Below are 12,048 nucleotides of genomic sequence, written 5' to 3'. Positions count from 1 at the left end.
GAGAGCCGGGGGGGGGGGGGGGGGGGGGGGGGGAGGGGGGGGGCGGCCCAGAGCTGTCCACCTCGCGGCCCTCCCTTCTCCCGGGCCGCCCCAGTTCCCGGCCTCCTCCTCCGAAAAACCTGCCTGGGCTCCCTCTCCCCCTGCTAATGTTTGTCACCGTCGTGTTTGAACAGAGCATGGAGAGAAGCTCCGGGAGGGGGGGTGCCGCCACCGCTTGGGAGAAGCGCCTGGAGGGGAGGCCGCTGCTGTCTGCGCGGTGACGGGACCTGCCCGCCCTGCGCTGGAGGCAGGTGGCCGCAGAACAGCTAAGGGAGAAGCCTCTTTCTTTCTTTCTTTCTTCTTTCTTTTCTTTCTTTCTTTCTTTCTTTCTTTCTTTCTTTCTTTCTTTCTTTCTTTCTTTCTTTCTTTCTTTCTTTTTCTCCTTCCCCTTCTCTTTCTTTCTCTCTTTCTCAATCTCTCTCTTCCTTTTTTTTAGAAGCCGCATTTTCTCCCCAGGTCAGGTCATGGTCAAGTCAGTGTCAGTGGAATGCAATGTCTATCTTCCTACCAGAAACAGAATGACACAGGATTTGCTCATTGGAAGGTGATTCCAAGAAGCGCCAACGGGTCTGGGGAGGAGTGAGACAGGAAGGGCAGGGAGCACCACAGGGCACCACCCGGGCATATGCTAATGAGCAGGTGACTGTTGTGCACATCTGGGATTTATGAGCACCGAGGGACTGTCTGGGGTCATTCCTGCCAGGCCCTCTGGGAGATGGTATTGAATACATCTTAGAATTTTCCCTACACCCTCCCCCCCAAAAAAGAATTTTCCTACCCAAAGGGTGAGGATTTATCTACCAATCTCCATTTGTCATGGGGGGAGGGCTGCTCCCCGGCCCACATCAACCCCCACGTGGCTGGCCTGCCCTGTGTGCTCACCAAGCAAACCTTGAAGCCAGAGGAGACATGTGGTCCGACTCTCAGAGACAGGGTCAGAGATTCAGGGGAGTGGTGAGTGCTAATGGGAGCGAAGTAGGGCCCTGACAATGTCTGCTAAGAGAACAATGCCAGAGGAGTGGGCCTGTGGGGTCCTCACACAGCTGGCATGTAGAAAGAGCCAGAAGTCTATCTGTCTGTGGCTTATCTATTCTTTGGAGAAAAATCGCTGTCAGCATCTATAACCCACCAAAGCCATGGCCCAAGTGGCTCAGTCCAGAATGACAGTAGTAGCATTTTAAAAAACACAGTCCAGGGGCACCTGGGTGGCTCAGTGGTGGCTCAGTCAGTTAAGCACCTGCCTTCAGCTCAGGTCATGATCCCAGGGTCCTGAGATCAAGTCCTACCTCAAGCCCCCTGCTCAGTGGGAGCCTGCTTCTCTCTCTCCTGCTCCCCCTGCTTGTGTTCCCTCTATCTCTCTGTGGCAAAAAGATAAATAAAATCTTTAAAAAAAAATCACAGTCCAAGAAGAGAAAAAGAAATTAAAAGAAATTTCTTCTTTTAAAGGTCATTGAAGAAATCCAATTCACACCCTTGTGCAACCCTCTCTCGTATTTGACTTTCTCTCTTCCCTGCAACCCCTAGAACCCCTAGTATGACAAACCTAACTCTCTCCCTAGTGCCCTTCTGGCTCCGTGCCTCTCCCTTTGGCCGACTCTTGCTTGGACAGATTGACTTAACCTCTTCCCCACGTTCGCCTCTGAGCCTGCCTCCTCTCTGGCCCTCCTCGGTCCCTTCTTCCAGCTGTGTCACCTAAGTCCAGTGCCCAGTCTGGTGAAACCAACTTGGGGAGGACAGTAATAACCCCCGGATTTCTCCTGGTTCGTGCCAGGGCTCTACAGATGTCTGCGGCTCTCCACTGCCTGCCGTGTTAAGTACTGATTCCCAAGCCCTGCGTTGAAGACCTTGTGTGTTCGAGACCCGTGGGAACATTCCAGCCTGACCCTTCCTACACTTGGCCATAATTAAGTGCTCATTGCATGCTGGCCATCTGTGCTGAGGGAGACACAGATTAGTGGGCTTCGTTTCACAGATGAGGAAACCAAGGCTCAGAGAAGTTGAGTAACTTGTCCAGGATCACGCAGCTAGTGAGTGGCATAGCCCAGACACTGTCACCCCAAAGCTCATGTGCTCACTGTGCCAAGCTTCCCCTGCCCTTTCGCCTTCTACCCTCAGAACAATCCACATCCTCCTACCAGTTCCAGAGTCTATACAAGGGAGACCTAAGAAGTGGGTGGAGGAGATGGGCTTCTGGTCTCACCCAGGCCCCAATTCTCTTTGATGAATAAATGATTGAGGGACCCCTGAACCAGTGGCCAGTCTCCAGGGCCTGTAGGGACTATTTTTACCTTTGCACTTGCAGAGCAGCTCTAATTAAAAAAAAAACAAAAAACCACATCTGAATGGAACTTTCACCTCTAGAACTGCATGAGGAAGAAGAGCCCTGTTTCTCTTTTTCTCAGCTCTGTGCCCTCACAAAGACCCCAAAGATTCTACTTTAATCCTTCAGAATAGACACCCATACATTCAATGTGCTGTGACACAGCTTATCCCCCTATTTCTGTGTCCCTGGCAGACATTACTAGTTGATCACAGAGCTCTTTCCCCAGGAACGGGGGACCATACCCCCCTGCTCTTTATGGGGCTCAGAGAGAAGTCCTCACCGGGAGGAATCTTGGATGTACCACAAGCCTTCCATTTGCTGATGAGAAAACAGGAAGCCCAGAGAGGGGACGTCAGACAGCTGGCAGGTGCTGGTCATGGGTGTCGCTCCCCGCTCTGCTCCTCTGCAGCCCCGGCCCTGGGGACCATCACTGTTCCTGCTGGATCTGCTGGCTGAAATAACACCCCCCCACACACACACACACCCGGGACTGCGCTTCTGGAGCAGGAAATCTGGCCAGCTGTTGAGCCACACATGCTGAGGAATCCCTGCCAAAGAGCCCTGAGTGGGGCGCCTGGGGGGCTCCGTGGTTGAGCATCTGCCTTCGGCTCAGGTCCTGATCCTGGGGTCCTGGGATGGAGCCCAGCATCAGGCTCCCCGCAGGGAGCCTGCTCCTCCCTCTGCCTGTGTCTCTGCCTCTCTCTCTCTCTGTCTCTCATGAATACATAAATATATGAAATCTTAAAAAAAATAATAAAGGGAAAGCCCTGTGTCATACATGATCAAACCTTGTTCCAGTTTTGCTCCACTCTTCAGCCTGAGACAGCTGCAGTGTTTTTTTTTTCTTCTGAGCTCTTTACGTAGGATACTATCCATGCAATTTTATAGCTTATCTTCTTTGATAGCATCATAATACTCAGAAGTGTATTTCTCATGTCATTAAAAAATGTCCATGCTTCCTGCTCCCTTGTCTCCCACCCCCTTCCTGGCTGAACAGTTTGTTTGAGACAGAGAGAGAGAGAGAGAGAGAGAGAGAGCAGGGGGAGGGGCAGAGGGAGGAGATAGAATTTTTTTTTTGCAGTTTTTTCAACAGATTTTTTTTTTTTTTATTGGAGTTCGATTTGCCAACATATAGCATAAGAGAGAGAAGATCTTAAGCAGACTCCACGCTAAGCAGTTTAGGTGAGATTCTCCTCCTTCAGGCTGTGAGCAAGTTAGGGTGAGGGATGGGGGAGCAAGCAAGGCAGGACTTCGCTTCTTGACACCCCTCGGGGCCTATGCCGCTTGGAGCTGGCACACAGTAGGCACCTAATACACATTTGTCAGGTGGATGATGGCGAAGGGCTCCTGGGGCGGAGGCCAGCTCGCACAGAATCTTCTGGAATGAGGACCCCAGAGCTTGTCTGTGGAGCAGCCAGGGGCTGCGAGCCTGGGCCTTGGGGGCAGGAATCTGCCTGTTTGACCTTACGAAGCAGCTGCCCCCGCCTCCCTACCACCTCTCCATCCGGGCCTGCAGCAGCATGCAAACTGTATGCTCATTAGCCAGTGACCCAAGAAGTGCAATTAAGTTGAAAATTAGTTGGCATAATTAATTAGACGGGTAAATAGCTCCCTGTCAACACCAATCAATTCATTCTGCATATAATCAGCTCCACGAAGGCGGCCTAGGAGCTCCTGCAGCTGATCCTTCCTTCCTCTGGCAGGCAAGGGCAGAGGGTGGGAGCCCAAAGGGGCCAGGATGTCCAGCCCCCCACCCCCCCAAGCTAAGCTGCACCCACAGGTGCTCTACAGTTGCTCTTCAGCAGAGCAGCCTCTTCCCGGCTGTCCTCAGTGATTCCATCCAGGCACCCAGCAAAACCACAGCTTTACTCCCCGGAGCCCTTTGCCTTCTCCAGCTTCCTACTTTTGAGTTCCCCGTGTGTTGCTCAAGATTCCTGATGTGTGTAAAAACCATAAACACGCATAAAAACCATGGGAGCTCCCAGTTTGGGGCTAGCAAATCTGCAGATGCTTTTTTAAAAATTTAATGTAATTAATTTATTTTTTATTTTTTATTTTTTTTGCAGATGCTTTTTTCAAATGAAGGTATAACTTAAATGAGCGTAATGCACCCTCGTTAGTGTTCAGCTCTATGCGCTTTGAGAAATGCCTACAGTCATGTAGCCACACCACAGCTAAGATCTAGAACATTTCTATCTCCTGCCCTCTCCTAGTAGTCAACTGCTCTCCACGCCCAACCCCTGGCAAGCACTGATCCATGACCTCTCCCGAGAGGTCCTACTCCAGAAAGTTCTATAAATGGAATCATACAGCGTGAACCTTTCGAGTCTGGCTTCCTTTTGCTTAGCATAATGCACTAGGGATTGATCCATATAGTGATGTGTGCCAGTGATTAGCTACTCCGTATTGCTGAGTAGTGTCTTACAGCACAAATGCACCAGTGTATCTGTTTCCCAGTTGAAGGACACCGGGTTGTTTCTAGTTTTGAGTGTTTATGAACAAAGCCACTATAAATATTCATAAAAAAGCTTTTGTATGAACACAAATTTTGTGCACTTGTCTTAGATAAATACCTAGGGGTGAGTTTGCTGGGTCTTATGCTAGGTGTGTAGGCAAGTATATAAGAAACTGTCAAGTGGTTTCCTTAAGTCCTGTACCATTTTGCATCCCACTGGCAATGTATGGGACTTCCAGGAGCTTTGCATCTTTGCCAGGGTGTAGACTTCAAAAAACAGTGCTATCCATCGCTGCTGATAGCAGGGATGGCGGCATAATTTTCAGGGCCCTAATTTTCAAGAAAAAAAAGTGCCATTAACAGTATTAAAATAGAAAGCTTTTTCCTTTCTACCATAGTCTTTCTCTCCACTTCTCATGGCAGTGTGTTTTTTTTTTCACTTGTTATTTCATGTTTTGAGTAAAGAAACGTTAAAATTCAAAACTGTTAACATGGATTTTACCCTTCATCTCTATATTGTGCAATGCTGTTTCAAATGCAAATATGAGCGCATTTAACCTGTACGTAGAATCACTGAAATTACACAATTCGCATTTTGTTTGTACATGCATATGTATTTTGTTCTTCCCAGAAAGTGGAAATGCTGCACAAAACGAGCTCACCTGTTTTGCTTTGTTCCTTTTTAAGATTTTATTTATTTGACAGAGTGAGAGAGCACAAGCAAGTACAATTTTATTTATCTGACCAAGAGAGAGCACAAGCAAGGGGAGAGGGAGAGGGAGAAGCAGGCTCCCCACTGAGCAGGGAGCCCAGTGCAGGGCTCCCTCCCTCTCAGGACCCTGGGATCATGACCTGAGCTGAAGGCAGGTCATGATCCCACTTAACCAGATGGAGCCACCTGGGCTCACCTGTTTTTGTCTCACTTCTTACCATGTGCATGTCCTACCTACAAACACTCTCTACCTTTGGCTTACCGGTGCATAAGGAAGGACAGAGACAAGAAGGAGGTACCTTCATTCTCTTCAGTGAGCATATGGAGAATTCCTTGGTTGTTTCCCAGAACAATGCCCTTTCCTGCAACCAAAGCAAATTCTGGTTCCAACAGAAGGCGTGACCTCTCGGGGTCTGCTCTTGCCCCCACTTTCCTTGTCTTCCCTGGGAGTTTCACTGACTTCCCACGCTCGGCGGGCCCACTGGGGTTCAGAGCTCATGGGCACTGTCTGTGCTCTGTGCTAGTGGCTCAGCCAGGAGCTGCCTGTCTCCTGCTCACCCCGCTGTTGGACTTCACTTACAAAACCCCAGTTCAACGATCAAAATCATTCAAGAATTTCAAGATGGTGACAGGAGAGCCTTAGACCAAGCCTAGGGCCCTCGTGAGCCTGGGACCTACGGGACTGACCCCACGGGCTGCCTGGAGAAACGAGTTCTTTGACGTGCACATCCTCTGTGATACCAGATTAAAAGACTTTTATCATTTTTTTTTTTTATCAAAAAAAGTCCATCCCTGAGATCCTAGGTAATTATGTTATTTGGGGTATGCTGTTCTTTAGGTGATTAACTTAAGCTTTCTCTGTCTGAGGACATCGTTCCTTTTTCTAGAATGAAGAAGACAACTTCTTTTTATTTTTTTTATTTTTTATTTTTTTAAATTTTTATTTATTTATGATAGTCACACAGAGAGAGAGAGAGAGAGGCAGAGACACAGGCAGAGGGAGAAGCAGGCTCCATGCATCGGGAGCCCGACGTGGGACTCGATTCTGGGTCTCCAGGATCGTGCCCTGGGCCAAAGGCAGGCGCCAGACTGCTGCGCCACCCAGGGATCCTCACAACTTCTTTTTAATTTTAATTTTAATTTTTTATTTTTTTAAAAGATTTTATTTATTTATTCATGAGAGACACAGAGGGAGAGAGAGGCAGAGACACAGGTAGAGGGAGAAGCAGGCTCCATGCAGGGAGCCTGACATGGGACTCAATTCCGGGTCCCAGGATCAGGCCCTGGGCTGAAGGCAGCACTAAACCGCTGCACCACCCGGGCTGACCTTCTTTTTATTTTTTTTCTAAGATTTTATTTATTTATTCTTGAGAGGCACACAGAGAGAGGCAGAGATATAAGCAGAGGGAGAAGCAGGCTCCCTGTGGGGAGCCTGACATGGGACTTGATCCCAGGACCCGGGGACCACGCCCTGGGCCAAAAGCAGATGCTCAACCACTGAGCCACCCAGGTGTCCCAAGAACACAACTTCTGTTCTTTCATTACAGGGCACAACCCCTGGCCTGGCCAGGGCACCCACAGGCCCTCAGGAAAACCACTGTGCTGGAATAAGCCTCCCCTGCACCCCTGACTCTGTGTGGGAGCAAGGGGAGAGTGAGAGCACTGAGGCTCCCCTATGATGACCCTCACCCCACACACAGCTGGCAGGAGCTGGGGTAAGAAGGCTGAAGATATCAGCTGGTAAAGGAAGGAATATATAAGTGGGTCAACCCAGCAACATCTCAGCAACTCAGAAGTGACTCTCAGGAATTTCATATAGTTCCTGGTACAGGTCAGCAAATAGTCAGAACCTGCCCAAGGTGGCCACCGGGCAGGTGTGGGTAGTCCGAGGGACCTTCCCTCCAAGCCCAGCTGGGAAACTTCTTTTTTAGAACTCCACCCTGTCTCCTTGGCTTTGGAAAATAATTCTATTTGCTTTCCCCTTTGTTTTGTGACTATTACATGGTCATTTGTGAAGTGAACCCAGAAAAAATTTGTGAAAAAAATCCAGATAAACAAAAATGAGTAAAATGCATTAAGATGGAACCCCACCCACCCTGTCTTCCACAGCCGCACACCACTGGCATCACAATTTTTAACACTGGTTGTGCGTTGTGGCCACAGCATAGATTAGATGTCTCTGGGACCCTCTGTAAAGTCCCTCTAGAGAGTGCTACTCCCTTCCCCCCCCAGTACTCCCCAAAGCCAGAGCTCTGCATAGGACCCAAGCTCTGCCAGGCAGGAGCATCCCCCCATGACTTGGAAGGTGCTCGCTCTTAAGAGATCAGAGCTCGGGTGGGAATGGGTGCAGGCTCCAGTCCAGGTGTCAGAGATGCAGAACCACAGCAGCAGTGTTCCCCTGGAACCATCCATGGTGTGGCCAGGCATCTGCCTGGGCTTGTTCTTGACTCTGTGGCATCTGAGCACGGTTCCCTAGCCCTCCTGGAAATTCTGGAATGAACTAATACTCTGCAACAAAGCCCCTTCTGCTCAGCCGGCTAGAGTGGATTCTGTTGTCTGCAATGAAGAACTCGCTGCTGGGGCCTCAGCTTCACTCCTCCCAACCTCCTTCATAGCACTTATCTGAGATCATCACCTGAGATCGTGACCTGAGCTGAAATCAAGAGTTGGATGCTTAACCAACGGAGCCACCCAGGTGCCTCTACTTAATATGTCTTAATGAGGGAGGACCCAACTGTCTCATCCACCGCGTTGATCCCTGTGGCTGTCCCGTGGCAGCACTTGGCAAGTATCTGCGGAGTGAAGTACTTGCTCCTGTCCAGCAGCCCTTACTTTGCCCCAAGGGAGGAGTGGAGTAGTCCTAGCACCAGCCACTTCTGGATCGAGTCGGGGATATTCTTTCTCCATGTATGCCCCCCCCACCAACATTTCCTGACTGTCTCCCAGAGAAGTGCACTGTTCTAGAAGATACCAGCTTGCACACCCTGGCTCTAGTGACTCAAGGTCGTACAGATGAATGAGCTCACCGCGGCCAATTCCTTGCTCTGCTTCAATGAGCAAAGACCCGCTCCGTGATGAGTGTGTGTATGTCCGTGTGTGTTCAGTGGGGACAGATTTTTCTGAATAGAAAACCCCACAGACTCAGAATAGCAGACATGGATCATTCATTCATTCTGCAAACACCGACCGTGGGTCTGCTATGCATGTATGTGTGTGTAAAGTGCAGGAGGCAGCCTGGACCTCCCAGCAAATGCCACTTTGTAAACAGACTTTCTCCCTTTGGCTATCAGACTGTCACCTAGATTAGTTGAAGCCTCTAAGCCTTAAATTAGGAGCCAGATGATGCAACTTTGCCATAACGTAGTTGTGCAATTTCAGGCACAAAGCTACGTTTGAAACACAGGTGCGGGAGTAGATTTTAGTGATATGATTTGAAAGCATTAATATTTAAGCAGCCCAGGCCCTGGAAGCCTGGCTACTGCAGGTGGGAACCATGACGCCCATTAGCCCTGTGAAGAAGGGAGCCTCGAGCCTCTGTGTCTCAACACCGACTGGGGTCCCAGGACACACACTGTGACCCCTGTCACTGTCATTGTGTCTGTTGGAATGTCAATCTGACCATGGAAGGGGCAGGCCCACCTGCTGGTGCCCCAGGGCTGCTGGGACCACACCCTTCACCACCTGTCTCACCTGTCCGAGGGGGCGGAGTGGGAGGGCCCTGGGAAGGGAGTGCTGTAACCCTTTCCTCTCCTCTGGCTAGGACACCTGGCTGTCCTCCCCACCCTGTGTGTGGGGAGTGGGTCATGGATCTTTTGTTGTTGTTGTCGTTAAAGATTTTTAATTTATTTATTCATGGGAGACACAGAGAGAGAGGCAGAGACATAAGAGGGAGAAGCAGGCTCCCTGCGGGGAGCCTGTTATGGGACTCAGGACTCCATCCCAGGACCCCAGGATCACGACCTGAGCCAAAGGCAGACACTCAACCACTGAGCCACCCAGGCACCCAGTGGGCAATGGATCTTGAAGCCCATTCCTGGCCGGGTCATGGCAAGGCCCACTAATAACTTGGTTATTAGATCAGATCCTGCACATGTTTGGAACTAAGAAATAGGTCTTTGATCAGCCTCAAAGTTGGAGATCCAGAAATGAACCAACCACAGCCCCCGCCCTCCAGGAAAGAAAAGCCGTTAGGGTAGAATGTGAGAAGCTTCCCCTCCTCAGCGAACACTGGAGGGCCCGGCGTGGGTTCTGCTCAGCCTGCCGCAGACCCCTGTCGCGGTGGCTCTGACAGTCCACGGGAAAGACAGCAAATGAGAAGTCACCACGTCAGACTGTGGTGAACCTTAAGGTCACGGGAGCCAAGAGAATGCAGAACAGAGAGGCCTGACCCAGTCCTGGGGGTCAGGAGGCATCTCTCAGGTCACAGCCCTGTGTAGGTGGGGACCAGCGGGGTGGTGGGAATCAGCTGGGGGAGGCGGGAGGGAATGGGCACCCAAGTCGTGTTGAGGTTGTGTGGAGGGTGGTGAGGGCAGGGGACAGAGGAACCCCAAAGCCGAGGCCTCTGGGGGCACAGGAGGACTTCCTGCAGGGATAGTCTGAGGAAAATCCTCCTCTCCTGGCCCCACATTCTGTCTCTCTCAGTCTTCCCTAGACCTGCCCAGCTGGCTGTGGCCTCACTCCTGGCTTGTCACAGCCAGGATAATGAGACAAGACACGAGGGCCTGCAGCCAGTTACCAAGTCCTGGCTGGCAAGGGGCCAGGCCTGGAAGCCTCTGCTGCTCCCAAAGTGCCACAGGCGAACCTACCATAAATGAGGCTTTTCTCCTCAGCGTCCTTCCTTCCCTCATAGCCTTTCCCCTCACTTAGCCCTCTCTTTATATATCTATAGGTAGATGATAGATAGATGATAGAGATATTCTTTTATTTTACTATTTTATTTTATTTTATTTTATTTTATTTTATTATTTTATTTTAGCAGAGAGAGAGAGAGCTGGAAAGGAGAGGAGAATCACAGTGAGCGTGGGCCCTGGAAGCCGCTCACTCTGACTTCCCTCCACCTGGACCAGTGACAGGAGAGCTGTTTGAGAAAAGATGGGCTGTGGGTCGTGGTCAGGTCAGATGGGCTCACGGTGTGCTGGTGACCCTGCCAAGCAGATGGAGTCAGGGGCCCGAGGGTGGCGTGGAGGTGCAGGGACAGGTCAGGGTGGAAAGAGAAGTCCCAGCTCCTAACCGCACAGCGACCCTGGAGCTTCTGGTGTTCGCCCTCAGGTAAATGGACAACCCCGGCTGTGCTTCCTTGGGAGCAAAACAGTAAATCTACCAGAATCCAGGACAGAACAAGTTTTCGGCTGTCCACAAGCCCCTTGGATGTCCGCTGTCAAACACCAGCACAAGAGTGTTCACTACAGCACTCGTTACTGATTGGGAAGGATGAGACGTTCTGGAATCAGAAGACCTAGGGCAGCTGGGGCTGCCACTACAAAGGACCAGCCTGGGTGGCTGAAACAACAGAGATCTGGCCTGTCACAGTTCTGAGGCCGGAAGCCTGCGGCTGAGGAGTCGGCAGGGCTTCTCTGTGGCCTCTCTCCCTGGCCTGTACTCGGCCGTCCTCTCCCTGTGCCCTCACATGGTCTCCCCCTTGTGCGTCTACCGCCCCATCTCCTCTTGGAGACACTCTGCTGTGGTGACAAAGAACAGGAAGATGTATATGTATTGGCAGGAAAAGAGTTCCAAGCTCGGGACGTCTGGGTGGCTCAGTGGTTGAGTGTCGGCCTTCGGTTCAGGTTGTGATCCTGGGGTCCTGGGATCGAGTCCCACATCGGGCTCCCTGCAGGGCGCCTGCGTCTCCCTCTGCCTGTGTCTCTGCCTCTCTCTCTGTGTCTCTCATGAATAATTAAAAAAAAAAAAAAAAGAGTTCCCAGCTTACTGTTAGTAATGGGACAAAAGGATACTGATACCAGTGGTCTCCCTCTGGAGAGGGAACAGATTAGGGGCCAGGGTGGGACGAGGAGGACTTATGTGCTTGAGTCCGTGTTGACATATGGGTATGTGACAGACTGGCTTCTTGCCCTCACCTCTTCACTCCCTCCCTTCCCTGGCTTTGCGGCCTCCCACAGTGGGCCGAGAATGCTTCCCTGCCCCATGGATGTTGAACTTGGCCAGGTGGTTTGGTTTGACCAATGCAATTTTGATGGATGTACCCAGAGCAGAGGCCTTAAATGTGCTTTCTTGGCATAGCTTGGCCTCTTGGGCTGCCATGACCCTCACTGAGAAGAACATCCCCTGGGGGGTAGCTGGTCCCAGGAGAACATGGAGACAGCCCTGAGCAGAGCTGAATTCAACCTCACCTGGTATGAGTCCTGCAACCTGCAGGAGCCAGAAAAATACATGCTTACCTTGAAAACAGTAGGCTGAGCGGAGTAAACCAGACACAGAGGGACAAGTGTTGTATAATTCCATGTACATGAAATGCCTCGATTAGGCAAATCCATAGACAGTAGATTAGAGGCCACCAGGAAC

Source organism: Canis lupus, chromosome 14 (assembly GCF_048164855.1).
Source record: "Canis lupus baileyi chromosome 14, mCanLup2.hap1, whole genome shotgun sequence".
NCBI classification, from domain to species: Eukaryota; Metazoa; Chordata; class Mammalia; order Carnivora; family Canidae; genus Canis; species Canis lupus.
Note: the sequence above shows the minus strand (reverse complement) of the source record.